General features: G+C 40.6%; 1 protein-coding gene and 1 pseudogene across 10 annotated transcripts in view; one reads left to right on the top strand and one right to left on the bottom strand.

The window, feature by feature from the left end:
• The window catches only part of TEAD1 (TEA domain transcription factor 1), a 250,050-nt gene that overhangs the window by 219,416 nt on the left and 18,220 nt on the right, over positions 1-12,414 (bottom strand). The window lies entirely within an intron of this gene.
• On the top strand, positions 5,016-5,521 carry LOC120603222 (ATP synthase subunit g, mitochondrial-like; annotated as a pseudogene).

The following is a 12,414-nucleotide window of genomic DNA, read 5'->3' as shown; positions in this document are numbered from 1 at the left end:
CTTCTATGACACCAACTATTTTCACAGAGGATGGTGAGGTGGACTTTGAAGCTACTGTGTTCATTTTTCATGTTAGATTAAAACTTGGTGGTAGAATTCTAGGATTCTAAATAATAGGATAAAAGCTTGCGGTCTAGGAAAATATGAGAAGATACAGAAGTCCTGCTGGTTTTCAAAAATGAAAATGATTAGAAAGAAGAAATGTAGAGTCCCAGAGAGCTCAGTCAGCACCGCTCCAGCCAAGCAACAAGTTCAGCTCCGAGAGCATTGTAGAAGCTTAGTCCATTCCACTCTTCTTTCCTTCCCAGAGAATGGAGGCTCTTTTCATTCTTTCATTAACTCATTCATTCATTCAGTCATTCCACAGATAGCCACTGGAAGTCTACTTTGCATGGCAAAGGGCTGGGCATATACATGGTGTATGTTTTCATTAGCATAAATTTAATTATATTTTATTTTGGAGACTTCTGCAATATTCTTAAAGGCAACTTGAAGATAACAAAAATGAGTGACCATCACTAGAACTAGGACTCACTTCTATTAATAAAACAATTACAGCACTTGGCAAATGTTAGCTATGACTATCACATCCAAATACTTTTACTTATGCACACACGCTCTGAGCTTCTCTGTACCAGACAGGATACAAAGATAAGATATAGTTCCTGCCTTCGAGGAGCTCAGAGGGAGAGAATGGGGTAAATCCAACATATAGAGGACAATGTGATTAATGCTAACACAGGGTAACAGTATGGGCGACTTAGAGAAAGGAAGGGAGGCTGTTACATTATCCTGTAGGAGCTGGGGAGGCTTCTGTGAAATAATGCACGTTCTTCTCTTAAGAGAGAAGAGCTGCATAACAGCAAGAGGATATCCCAGGTAGATACAGGTGGAAGAGAAGGAGTGGAAGGAGACATGGTTGAGTATGCCTGAAATAGAGGAATATTGGATGGGAGTGGCTGGCCAGAAAGTTGGAAGGGAGGACCAAGACTTTTTCACTGGTAGTTAATAAGATTGGGGTCACTTGGTGTCAGACACCTCAATCATCTGTTAACTTCTCAGAGCAAGAGAGTGGCTCCTCCAATAAATTCCGCATACCAAACTAAGAGGTCACACTGCATTCTCCCTGTGCTTGGTAGGCTTGTCCAATACACACATCATCTTCCCCTGGTCCAGGTACACGGAGGGGAGCTCCCAAAACAAACCAACCACAATGCCAACTCAGCCGTAACATAAGATAAATATAATAATACATTGTCTCTGACTTGGCAGAAGTGAAGTTCTTGTAACATAACTCCTTCCATGCTCTAAAATAAAATCTATGCAGTTTTTTGTTTGTTTGTTTTGTTTTTTTTAAACAGCATGTCCAGGGCCACTCTGCTTCTAGGAGATTTGGAGTTTTAGCCAATTTGCTTAGAAGATGGCTGTGCAAATTTGCACTACTTCATGAGCCTAAGTTTGAAAAGGAGGAGTGGGCTACAAGGAATAATTTAATAAAAAGCAGAACCCAGAGTCCATGCAATAGATGGCTGTTTCTGCAGGTCAACTCACACTGGGCATCGCTCACCTAGCTCTACCAGAAATGCAATGACTGAATTCCAGCGGCCCCAAATTCACTCACTCCACAGATATATTCTGAATGCCTTTTATACCCAGAGCACTTGGAGAATATAAAGCTGTACAAGCCACAGCTCTTACCCTGAAAGAGCTTACAGTTTAGGAGGAAGAAAAGACACACCTACGAAGAACGGTAAAGTATGCTGGATGGTGAAAGTGACATTAAGGCGCTGATGGGCCTAAAGAAGTGAAGGGCCCCTTCTAGTGAAGGAAGAAGAGAGTGCAAGACGACTTGCTAAAGGAGGCAGCTGCAGAGAAAACAGGAGGTTTTGACAGACAAAATAGATGGAAAAACTGGTACTCTGTTTTCTTGTGGTTTCACATGCCTCACTCAAAATCACAGCAAACCAGTGTGGTAGGTGCCACTATCCCCATGGACTGGGCAGGGAAATCCAGGCTCAGCAAGTGACTTGCATAATGTCATACATGTCATTGGTGGCAGAGCCAAAGACCTCGTTCTCTGCTAAGGGAGCTTTCCTGGTAGATGGAATGGCATGAGTACATCTGGGAAATGACAAGAATCCAGTTTTTAGGAAGCGTACCTACTAGGCACCAGGGTAGAAAAACACAGAAATCACATTGCAAGGGTCTCATTCTCCAGGGTGAAGAAAATGTGTGCCTTGGTTGAGTGACGAAGCACACAGGCAAGAGGAGGCTTTTGAGAAATCAAAGTCTGGGATCAGGTCGTAGTGACTACACCTAAAAGGGGTCGGCTGGTCTGTGCTTGAATCCTAACTCTGTAACACTTATTACCCACGTAAAACTTTGGACAAAGTATTTAATTTCTCTGTGCCTCCAGGTCTTCGCTTATTAAATAGGGATGATAATACTATACCTACTTCACAGAATTATTGTGAATCTTAAATGAATTGCAAAGCAGTGAGAATGCCACCCATAAGAATTGTTATAGAAGTATTATTAGATAATGATGGTGATAATGATGCAGCAACTTAATTAACCAGACGAGACACACCAAGGTCGGCAGATTAGCTCAGAGAAGACTGGAGTAATCCAGATAAAATGGTCGTAGCTTCAGGGGGAAGAGAAAAGAAGTAACAACGTGAGAGATCAGAGAATTGGGAAGGGGAAGAGAGATGTTTCACAGAGGCTTGCAGCCTGAGAGAAAGGCAGTGCCACTCTGCCATAAAGGACTCGGAGGAGTCTTTGGTGGACTCTGCTCTTTGCATATCCAGGCACACTTTTCTGAGCCTCAAGTTTTCCATCTTTAAAATGGGGCTAACAATCCTTAGGCTTTCTGCTCTTGGCATTGTTGTGAAGATCAAACAGGCCCATGGACTTGGCCAGAGGACATTAACACATAAAGCACTGCACAGATGAAAGGCATGAAGCAAAAAAGAGTTGTGGCAAGCTACCAGCCTGGGGAATGAGCCCAGGGAGAGACAGAAACTCTACTTAACCCTGTCTGTCCATGATGTTCCCCTATAGTAAGACCGGAAGGGTCAATTCCAACATCCTCACACTGCACAAGTGCAGGCTGGTACCAGCCCAGCATCACTGACACCTGAGGCTGCCACAGCACTGAGGACAGAATACACAAAGGGTCTGGTTCAAGGGATAGACCAGGAGGCAGCCCCCAGCTGACAGCAGAATTCACCATTTCAGGTCACACCAGGGATAAAGGAAGTCCAGAGAAAAATAGTATCAGTTGGCTCTACCTCCTCTAGTTCTCCAGTTATAAAGCCTGTGAACAGATCAAAAGAAAGGCTCTGGAGCCAGCTAAAGAGAAATGGAGAGCAGAAAACTAGCCCTCCAGGGCTGTAGTAGGCAGCCCTCCAGCATTTGCCTTCCACTATAACCAAATGTTTGTTTATATTTCCTGCCTTATCTTGTCACTTGTTGGATAGGATTTCTTCTTGAAACTCATCCTTTTTGAGTATAGCCTATGTAGTCCAGGAAACCATAAAGATCAGCAGCTCGTATTCCCTAAGTTTTCTTATTTTGACTTCAGTAGGAACTCAGGACCCCAGCCCAAGTCCCTTCCCTGGCAGACCCAGTTTCTCCCCATCACAATACTCACCACGGTAAGCTGGAATGGTCCCCTTAGTACAACTCTCTCCCACTAGAATTCCTTGAAGGTCCTCAAACTAGTCTTGAGTTCTCATTCTTCTCTGAATCCCTACCACCCAACACAGACCCTGGTACATAATAAACTGAAATTTCACCCCATCTTTTGGAACCCAAAGACAGTGAGAACCCACAGGCACGACCCGCTCCAATTATTCAATTTCCCCCCTTACTCAAAAACATTTTTAATAAAGCAGCACCTCATTTATTCAAGTGTGCCCTGTTTGATTTTCCAAAAACCTGATGTCCCAGATTTAAAAAAAAAAAAAAAAAACCCTAATTTAGGTTTGAGATCTTAGTTTGTGTTTTGTTTTACAGTTCTGTTTGATACGGGTTCTGGAAAAGTCAAAGGTCTTATCACTCTAAAATACAGTCACTATATTCAAAACACTCCAGAATCGTGCCTTTCCCCTTCAACCAGCTTTTTCGTCTGACATGCAACAGTTTTAAAGTTGACAAACTAGAGGAGGCCTTTATTTAAAGAAAGAAAAAAGATCTAAGTAAACAGTTCCTAGTGTTCTCTAAGAATTTAGACTCTAAGAACACAATCTGTCCACACAAGGATAAGTGCAGTTTTATTAAAGAAAACATAACAGGCTTACACACATTCTTCAAATAGTGTACAATGTACACACAAAGAGGCAAGCACAAATTCAAAGGGACAACAGAGTCACCAGTGGGGGACTGCACTGGTTTTGCTCAAAAGCTGAACGAGAAGGAGGGCCTGTGCTGGAGACAGACTCCTCACTTTGCCCTTCCCAAGGTAATCTCTCTCACGGACCATCAAATGTAACTCAGAGAGATGACTACAGAATCATGCAGTGGAGCTCCTGTAACTGTTTTCAAAATATGTTTTGTTGAAGAAACAATCAACCGAAATAATTATAACCTACAAAACCAAGTACTTTGGCACCAAATGGTTAAAGGCCTCAGATACTACTGGTTTCAATTTATTCCAAATATAAACTAAGGAGAGAAAGCGACAGTGTTTTAAATGATTGACCAACTCCATCCAAATACCCCACCCTTCTCATCTGAGAGTGAGGCAAAATAAATAATCAAGAAATACAATTTCTAGAAATTCTCCCATTGTGGGAGGAAAAGTTTTTAAGATCAGTATGGCTTTTAAGAATGCTAGCAGAAACTGAAATATATGCCAAAATATTTCTACTGCACTCCACAGATAGAACATCACTTTATTGTTTAATAATTAAAAAACACATTGAATGTTTATAGTTTGCATGCTCTCACTACTTGAGCATTTTTCAAGCACTTGGATGTCAGAATTATAAAAACGAATGAAGAGGGTAACATTCAGCCGGCCATTTGAGGTCACAAACTTTCCATCCTAGAACCATGGCCCAATTTGTCCCTAACCTTGTGGAGAAGTCCCCAGTGCTGGTAAACACTGCTGTGACTTACTTGAAGCCTCAATTGGCCACATTTTGGCACTACACCAAGGTTCAGCTGGTTCTTTCAACCCCTTGAAAAAAATAGTCAATTGCATTCACACTGGTAGCTTCAAACAGTTCACAGTTAAGGAAGCTCTGCTGGTTTGGTGGCCACAAAGGTGTAGATGTGGTTTCATATTGTCAAGATCATAGGCAAGCGTGGCATCATTGGCTATAATGTTTAAAGACCAATCTTTAACATCTGTCTCTTTTTGGTTTATTATTTGAATGTTCTTGGATCGTGTGTGATTAGGCTGGTATCTGAATAAAATGTCAAAATCAGTGTTTTCCATATCAAACACTGCATGAAAGGATTGTCTTTTGCTTTAATAATGTTAATATTAAATGCATGTCTTGGCTTAGCCTAAAATTGGAAAGGATATTCATGAATATACCAACCTGGTACATATATTTATGAAGATAATATTTTAATTGGAAGGCTGGAAATACACTTTATTTACAGAAAAGTTGAGGAAAAGGCCTTGAGAAAACTATAACTTGCTAGGAGAAATAGTAATACTATGTACCAAAGTTAAATCATGTCAGCAGTATAAGAAATAAAATTTAGATGATTTCTCTTTGCTAAAATCACAGAAAGACCTTTTTGACAGTACCTATCTCTATAAATGTTGAAATACTTGGTGGTGTTCTAAGTATGTATCTTAGTAACATCTTTAGTGCCAAAACAGAGTGAATGAGAGCCATGAGCTACATTTTTAATCTAATTTTGATATTCGTATTGTTAATCTATCTGGTTTTATGATTTTTAGAACCTATCTTTGCAAAAATAAAATATCATATGGATATTTAAACAGTGTTATAACTCAGTAACACCCATGGATCCAAAAAACATATTATGTCCTGAAATAAACAGAAGTGACTGGTTATCAAAAAAATAAAATAAAAATGAATGAAGATTCTGTTCCGGTCCATAAGGAGTTCATAAGTTGGGTATCTGTACCTAAAATAAAAGGATTTAATAAATGGGTGATGCTAATTTCCCTTAGGAGTTTTTAGTAATAAAAAAAAGGTGCAAAATTCTTTGCAGTAGTATTTTACTTTCCATAGTTAAAAAACTTAGCATAACCAGAAAGATCTAAAAGGGAGATGCTACTAAATCCAAAATTTGAATCAGAGCGTTTTTACCAAAGGACCTGCTGGTGACAAGGCCTGCACTAGATATTGATTGTTATCAATCTCCACTCTTCAGAATGAACTTGTACCACTTTGTCAACTTTCATAGATTAAAACGCTCTCAAGCCTGTGCTTGATTCAATGGCAGATAACTAATACTTCTCCCAAAAGATCACATATTCACTTTAATCCATCTGAATAATTTCTCAAACAGTGGGTTGAGTTCAAACTGGAATCCAAGTTCAGACAATTCTACACGAAGCTAATCTTCAGCTAGAAGGCCAGCAGCTCTCCTTATTGGGATTTCATTCCTTCTAACTCATTTAACAAATATTTATTAAGCACCAACTGCCAGGGACTTTCTCAACACTGAGCAATTATGCTAGCAAATAAAACAGACATAGAACCTTCCCTTGTGGGGCTTACACTCTAGCAGGAAAGGTAATCAACAACCTAATTTTACCAAGGGAAATAAACAGGATGCAGTAATTCAGAATAAGAAGGAGCTGGGCTAGGGATGAGAGGAGTCAGGGACCTAACAGGCTGTGATGGTTGGTTAGGGAGAGTCTCTCTGAAGATAAAACCCTACAGAAGACACATTCGTATAACTTTCAAAATATCTGTTACCAACTTGTTAGAAAAGCGGGGTGGGGGGGCAGGGGAATCTTTTAAAAAGAATAAGCAAGGAGTTGCTAAATTTGATATAAAAAAAAATTACAGAGCTTTGGCAATGAAAGCTCCAGGTTGATAGTAAAACATATATGAACTGAATGTATGGATCCACAGACAAAAGATTCAATGAATAGTTGAGACAAGCCAAACATTAAGTAAAAATGTCTGGATCCCTACCTTACTCTTTATACCATACCAGATAAATTCTAGACACATTCAACTGTGTGAAGTATGTTATGACTTCATTTCTTTTTAGGTAGAAGACTTTTATCCAATAATTTCAGATTAAGATAGTCTTTTTTGTGTGTGTGCAAAAGAAAAACCTAGAAGCCATAAAGGAATAGTTGATAAATCTGATTTAAAATTAATTTCTGCTGGAAAAGTTATATAAACAGCAAGGAAAGTCAAAAGGTCGATGACAAACCTAGAAAGAATATGTGTGATTATTCCACCCACAGTGACCTGAAGTTTCCCTAAGATATTAGCAATGCTTCTCAATTTGTAATATGCACACTATTCACCTGGAAATCTTGTTAAAATGAAGATTCTAGTTCAGCAGGCATGGAGTGCGGGTTGGGGGGAGTCTCAGATTCTGTATTTCTAACACGCTCTGGGGAGATGTCATGTGACTAGATTTTATAGAAGTTTTCTAGTTAAAGAGACATGTGGCTAGAACTGCATAAGACTCAGATACTTCCTGAGAATCACCTGGGAAGGTTTCACAACACTCACCCAAGCTTCACCTTTGGCCATTCTGATTTAGATTCAGGGTAAGCAGTAGGAATCAGTATTTAAGGAGAAAAAAAAAAAAAAAAGCCCTCCCTGGGTGACAAAGATTTTCAGCCTGGTTTGAAATCCAGTGGACGAGATCATCCGAGACCTTCCTGCTCTTTCTGTGCTCTGAGTACTACAGAGAGACCTGTCTGAACTGGCAGTTAAACCATTCCTTTCCCATCTCCAGACCCCACCTGCCCTCCCTCCCATCCCCACTCCACCTGTCTGCAGCCTTTTCCTAACAAAGTCTCCTCCCACAACAAAGGCTGACAAAAGGGAGTGAGCACAGCAAAGGAGAGCCAGCAGCATGGTCAACTGGCATCCCATGACGGCTCACTGGCTGGGTCACTGTTTAACCACTACTAGACTAGCTATGTGATCCTAAGCAAGTCTCCTAATCTCTTAGACTCCACTTCCTCATTTACAAAAACCAAGTTGTACGAAATAAACAAGTCAACCTATTGAAAGAACTATGTAAGCTGTAAAGCATCCCAGAAACATTATTTTTTACTTGATATGCAATGTCTAAGAACACACTTATGTAAGTCTGAACCCCTCACATCCACATCCCAATAACTTTCTACATTGTCCATTTTTCCCATCCCTTCTCAATTTAAAGAAAAAAAAAATTCTCCAGTTTCCACTTTCTAAATATGCAAACTAAACTTTATGAACATAACAGGTAGAACATAAAATTTCATATCAACCCTAAAGACAAAAGGTCTCAAATTTGTAAAAGACACCAACAAACAAATACTGAATTACATCTGCTCAAGTAATGGTAAGCGCTTTCCAGAACAAATTCTATCCTCTTAAACAACTTCTACTGTTATTTCTAAATGTTAAGTCTCACCTAAATTTTCCTCCCTGCTCATTTACACCACCACACTCCCTGACCCCTCCAATTTGGGGAATAGTGGAGGAAGTAGGCACTTTGTTTTCAACATCATTCCCACAGGCACACATCTTATTGGTGCCTTCAAGAGACGCCTTTGATATTTAACCCATTTGCTAATAAAGTCCACTAATTTGGCAGATTCCCTAACAGAGGAAGCTTGAAGCACAGCAGAACATACACATGGATTTATCACTGGGAAGTCTCTGCCCAGGGCCACTGAGGGCCTTCCACGTTGCTCAGAGATGGAAGGAGAAGAAGTGAGGAGTGGGGCCACCAGGAAGGACACTCAGGTCAAATGACACACCTGGCTTCACTCTTTCCAGGTGCTCAGCCAACCAGAACTCCTCAGTACCCCAGGGTATGACTGGGAAAATTCTTCACCTGCCACTTTGGAACCAAGCACCACATAACCTAAATCTACAAGGCACCCCAGGCAACTGAAAGGCCTGTCAGGCCTTGAAAGATTACAGTCTGAGACACAGGTTAAGGGGTAACCCTTGTTGTTACTGCCCAGTTAGCTAAACATCCATGTGATGCTCTCTTGGACTGAATCCATACTGGAGAACAGGGTGCAGGACAGTAGCCCTGCATGCAGACCAAGCAGATGCCAGGGGCTACGGTACTGAGCTAGCGGTCTTTGGTGAGTGGGGCCTCTCCAGAACACCACACAGGGCATACTTCCTAGCACACTAGCTGGCCAGAAACAATTTGGTTTCAGTTAAAAGAAATCCACCCCAACCCAAGTGGGGAGGCAGGGGAAGTTCATTATAAGGCCAAGGAGTCTATCAGAAGACCCTGAATTAGGAACTACAGCCAGCTCTCATGGGAAATGGAAACCAGAAAATGGAAAATCATCAGGAAATGAGACTATTCCCAAGGTCTCTCATCATGTCCTCTGCACAACAGCTTTGTTCTTTTCTCTCTGTGAAGCCATTTTAGCCCAAACTTCTCTGTACCCATGGGTCAAATATCTACTCTCCAGTTAGCTTTTCCCTACTGTGAGCATCAGAGACAAACTAGGATTGGTGTCTCAATCCCAAAATCTTCAGGAGACAGAGTTTAAGTCAGCTGGGGGTCAGATGTCCCCCTTTAATCCAAACATCAGAGAGAAGAAGGTGGGTGAGCTGGCCTACCTATAGAGGCACAGTTACAAAAAATTAACAATGACAGCTTATAAATGACAGCTTAATGAAGTCTGACCTTTGCTAAAGCCACAAGGTTTTCCAAACGTACCATCTTGACTTCTTCATTCCAAGAAAGCACAGCTATACAGCTAGATACTCAAACAACAAATAAATGTCTTCTTTGTAGCTTGCTTGTTGGTTGCTTCAGTTGGAGAAAAAAAGCATTTTGCTGCTATCAAATAGGATTTTATTTCTGGTTCCTCCTTTTGCCTGGAAACATGCAGAACCTGGCCAATTCACGAAAATGTCCTTGAGATCATGAATGCAAAGGTCTGGGAGAGATGCAGCCATGGTGGAGATACACAGAACTAAAATTTTCTGGGCAGACACATGAAAAATAATTTTCCACTGGAAGAATCTGTTCAGTGTAAAGGTTAAGCAAGGTTCCTTCCTTATAAAAGCCACTGAGTTTTTCATAGAGTGGCCCCAAAGAATCTATCAGTTGGGGTCTCCTTCACCTAGGGCAACACACCTTTCTCACAGATCATGGGCTGCTTTGTGTGGTTGCTAATAAGATATCTGTTAAAGGAGGCTTACAAATCCATTTACATTGATTTTAATTGATGAATCAATCCCTGGCCCTGCACGACTTGGTCTAGAGACTGTAAGCATTCAAGATTTGGTCTGTACTCCCAGCCTAAAATCTGCATTAAAAAGAAGTTAACTCTCAGATCAATGCAGGACAAAAATAACAGTGTGTATCTCCCATGACAAAAGGAAACAACTCTTCTTAGTTTAGACAGTAACTCTTCACACATTAATAAGAGGAATATATTTTCAATGATTTCCTAACAAACTCACCTAGAACTAAGGGGTTTTTTGGTACAAGCCTGACGTCTGGAAAACCAAAGTCAGATATTGTAACTCTCAGTCAAACTTCTAAAATCGAATGAGCCCAACTTTCTCAAAGGCTGCTTAGAATCTTTTAGCCTAGACTGAAGTTCACCAGAGAATTACCCAAACATGAAATACAAATGACAAGAACGAACAAAGTGGCACTCACCATCCTGGCTGTGATCTGAATCAGCCATGCTTCGTTAAAAAGGCAGGCAAACTTTTGCATTTGCTTTTATTTTGTCTTTTACAAAGGCTGAAATAGAATTTGACCTTTCTGAGCAACTGCTGGCTATGAATTGGAAACAAGCTTAATATAAAAGACAGCATCGCCATATGACTGCTCATCATTTCATTTCTTTTTCTTTCTTTTTCCTGGTCATCCCACAAGGTTTGTCTACCATTCTATTTTTAGATTTCTATCAGAACTTCCAATGATTCTACATAAACCTATAGTGGAAAAAAAAAGTCTAGTTTCAGTCCCATTTTCTCAAATCCCACAGCTAGCCAACACCAATTAGCATAGAAAAGAACAGAAGAGTTGATAAATGAAAATGCATCGCACTCGATTTTAATTTTTTTCAAGATCGAAAAAGTCCATAAATTCACAAGCAAAGCATAAAGCAGCAGCAGGCATCAACCGCACACAGGTAGAGACACCAAACTACGTCTGCTCCAACTTAGGAACTCAGACAAATAGAGGCTGCTCATTAAAGAGAAGAATGAAATACAAGTTGCAGCAGACCCATTACCCTGGGAGACAATCACTTAATGTTTCTCTCCTTTAAAAATATTTAATAAAATAGCTATAAAATTGATTTCGAAGTCAATAAGACTGGCCCAAAACACTGCAAAAGGAACCCCTCAAAAAAGACCCCGTGTTTTCGGAAGTAAATTGCAAAGAAAGGCAAGAGACAGGCCCGAGTTTGGTGGCTAGCACACACATGTGTTCCCTCCCTCCTTCTCTCTCTCAACTGGGTGAACAAAACAAAGGGAGTTGACACTTCAGCTATACATATGGACTCCAGAGCTCTCTGCCTAATGTCAGCTTGCATGCCCACAAGTTTTAGGCTTCAATGAAACACTAAAGCTCCCTGAAACGTTGCCACGTGTTTTTTGGGGCATTTCAGCAGACCCAGCTTGCCACCTTCCCTGGCCGAGCTCTGCAGGGCTGCACAGCAGAGCAGGGTATGCCAGTGCAGCCTGACATTCAGATCAAGACCACAAATTATAACCAGTTTCAGTAAACTGACTCGAGTGCCTTTGTTCCTCAGACATACATCTTCCTAGCTTATAAATGCGGCAGCAGAACCTAACCACCAATGCAACTATAGCCAGGACTGGGAAAGGAAGTTATTGAAGCCTGGATTTCCTGCTTTTGCTTGTAGCCAAGAACTATGAGGCTTGTAGTGGTTTCAGGAACTGACTCATCTAATGATTCATGGATAAGATACTGCTTTTAATATGTTGCTGACCTGAAGACTCAGGAACCTCATAACCAATCTGAATGTATGCTTCACTCTTATTTGCAAATGAATATTCACAGCAAAATAAACCGGAGGACAACAGTTAATGAAACAATTAAAAAATCACGCCAAGGGCACGAAAGGTGGACTGTGACCATCACATGTGAAGCTACTATCAAAAGCCTTATCTGTGGGCTGTGACTTGACAGCATCCAAACTTCCCAAAAGTGGATAACAGGTGGGATAAGGTTTATTTTTAGATGTCATTCCCTTAGATGTAAAAATAGATTTAGCATAGC

Source organism: Pteropus medius, unplaced genomic scaffold (assembly GCF_902729225.1).
Source record: "Pteropus medius unplaced genomic scaffold, Ma_sr-lr_union100, whole genome shotgun sequence".
NCBI lineage: Eukaryota > Metazoa > Chordata > Mammalia > Chiroptera > Pteropodidae > Pteropus > Pteropus medius.
This window is presented reverse-complemented; position numbering and strand designations above follow the sequence as displayed.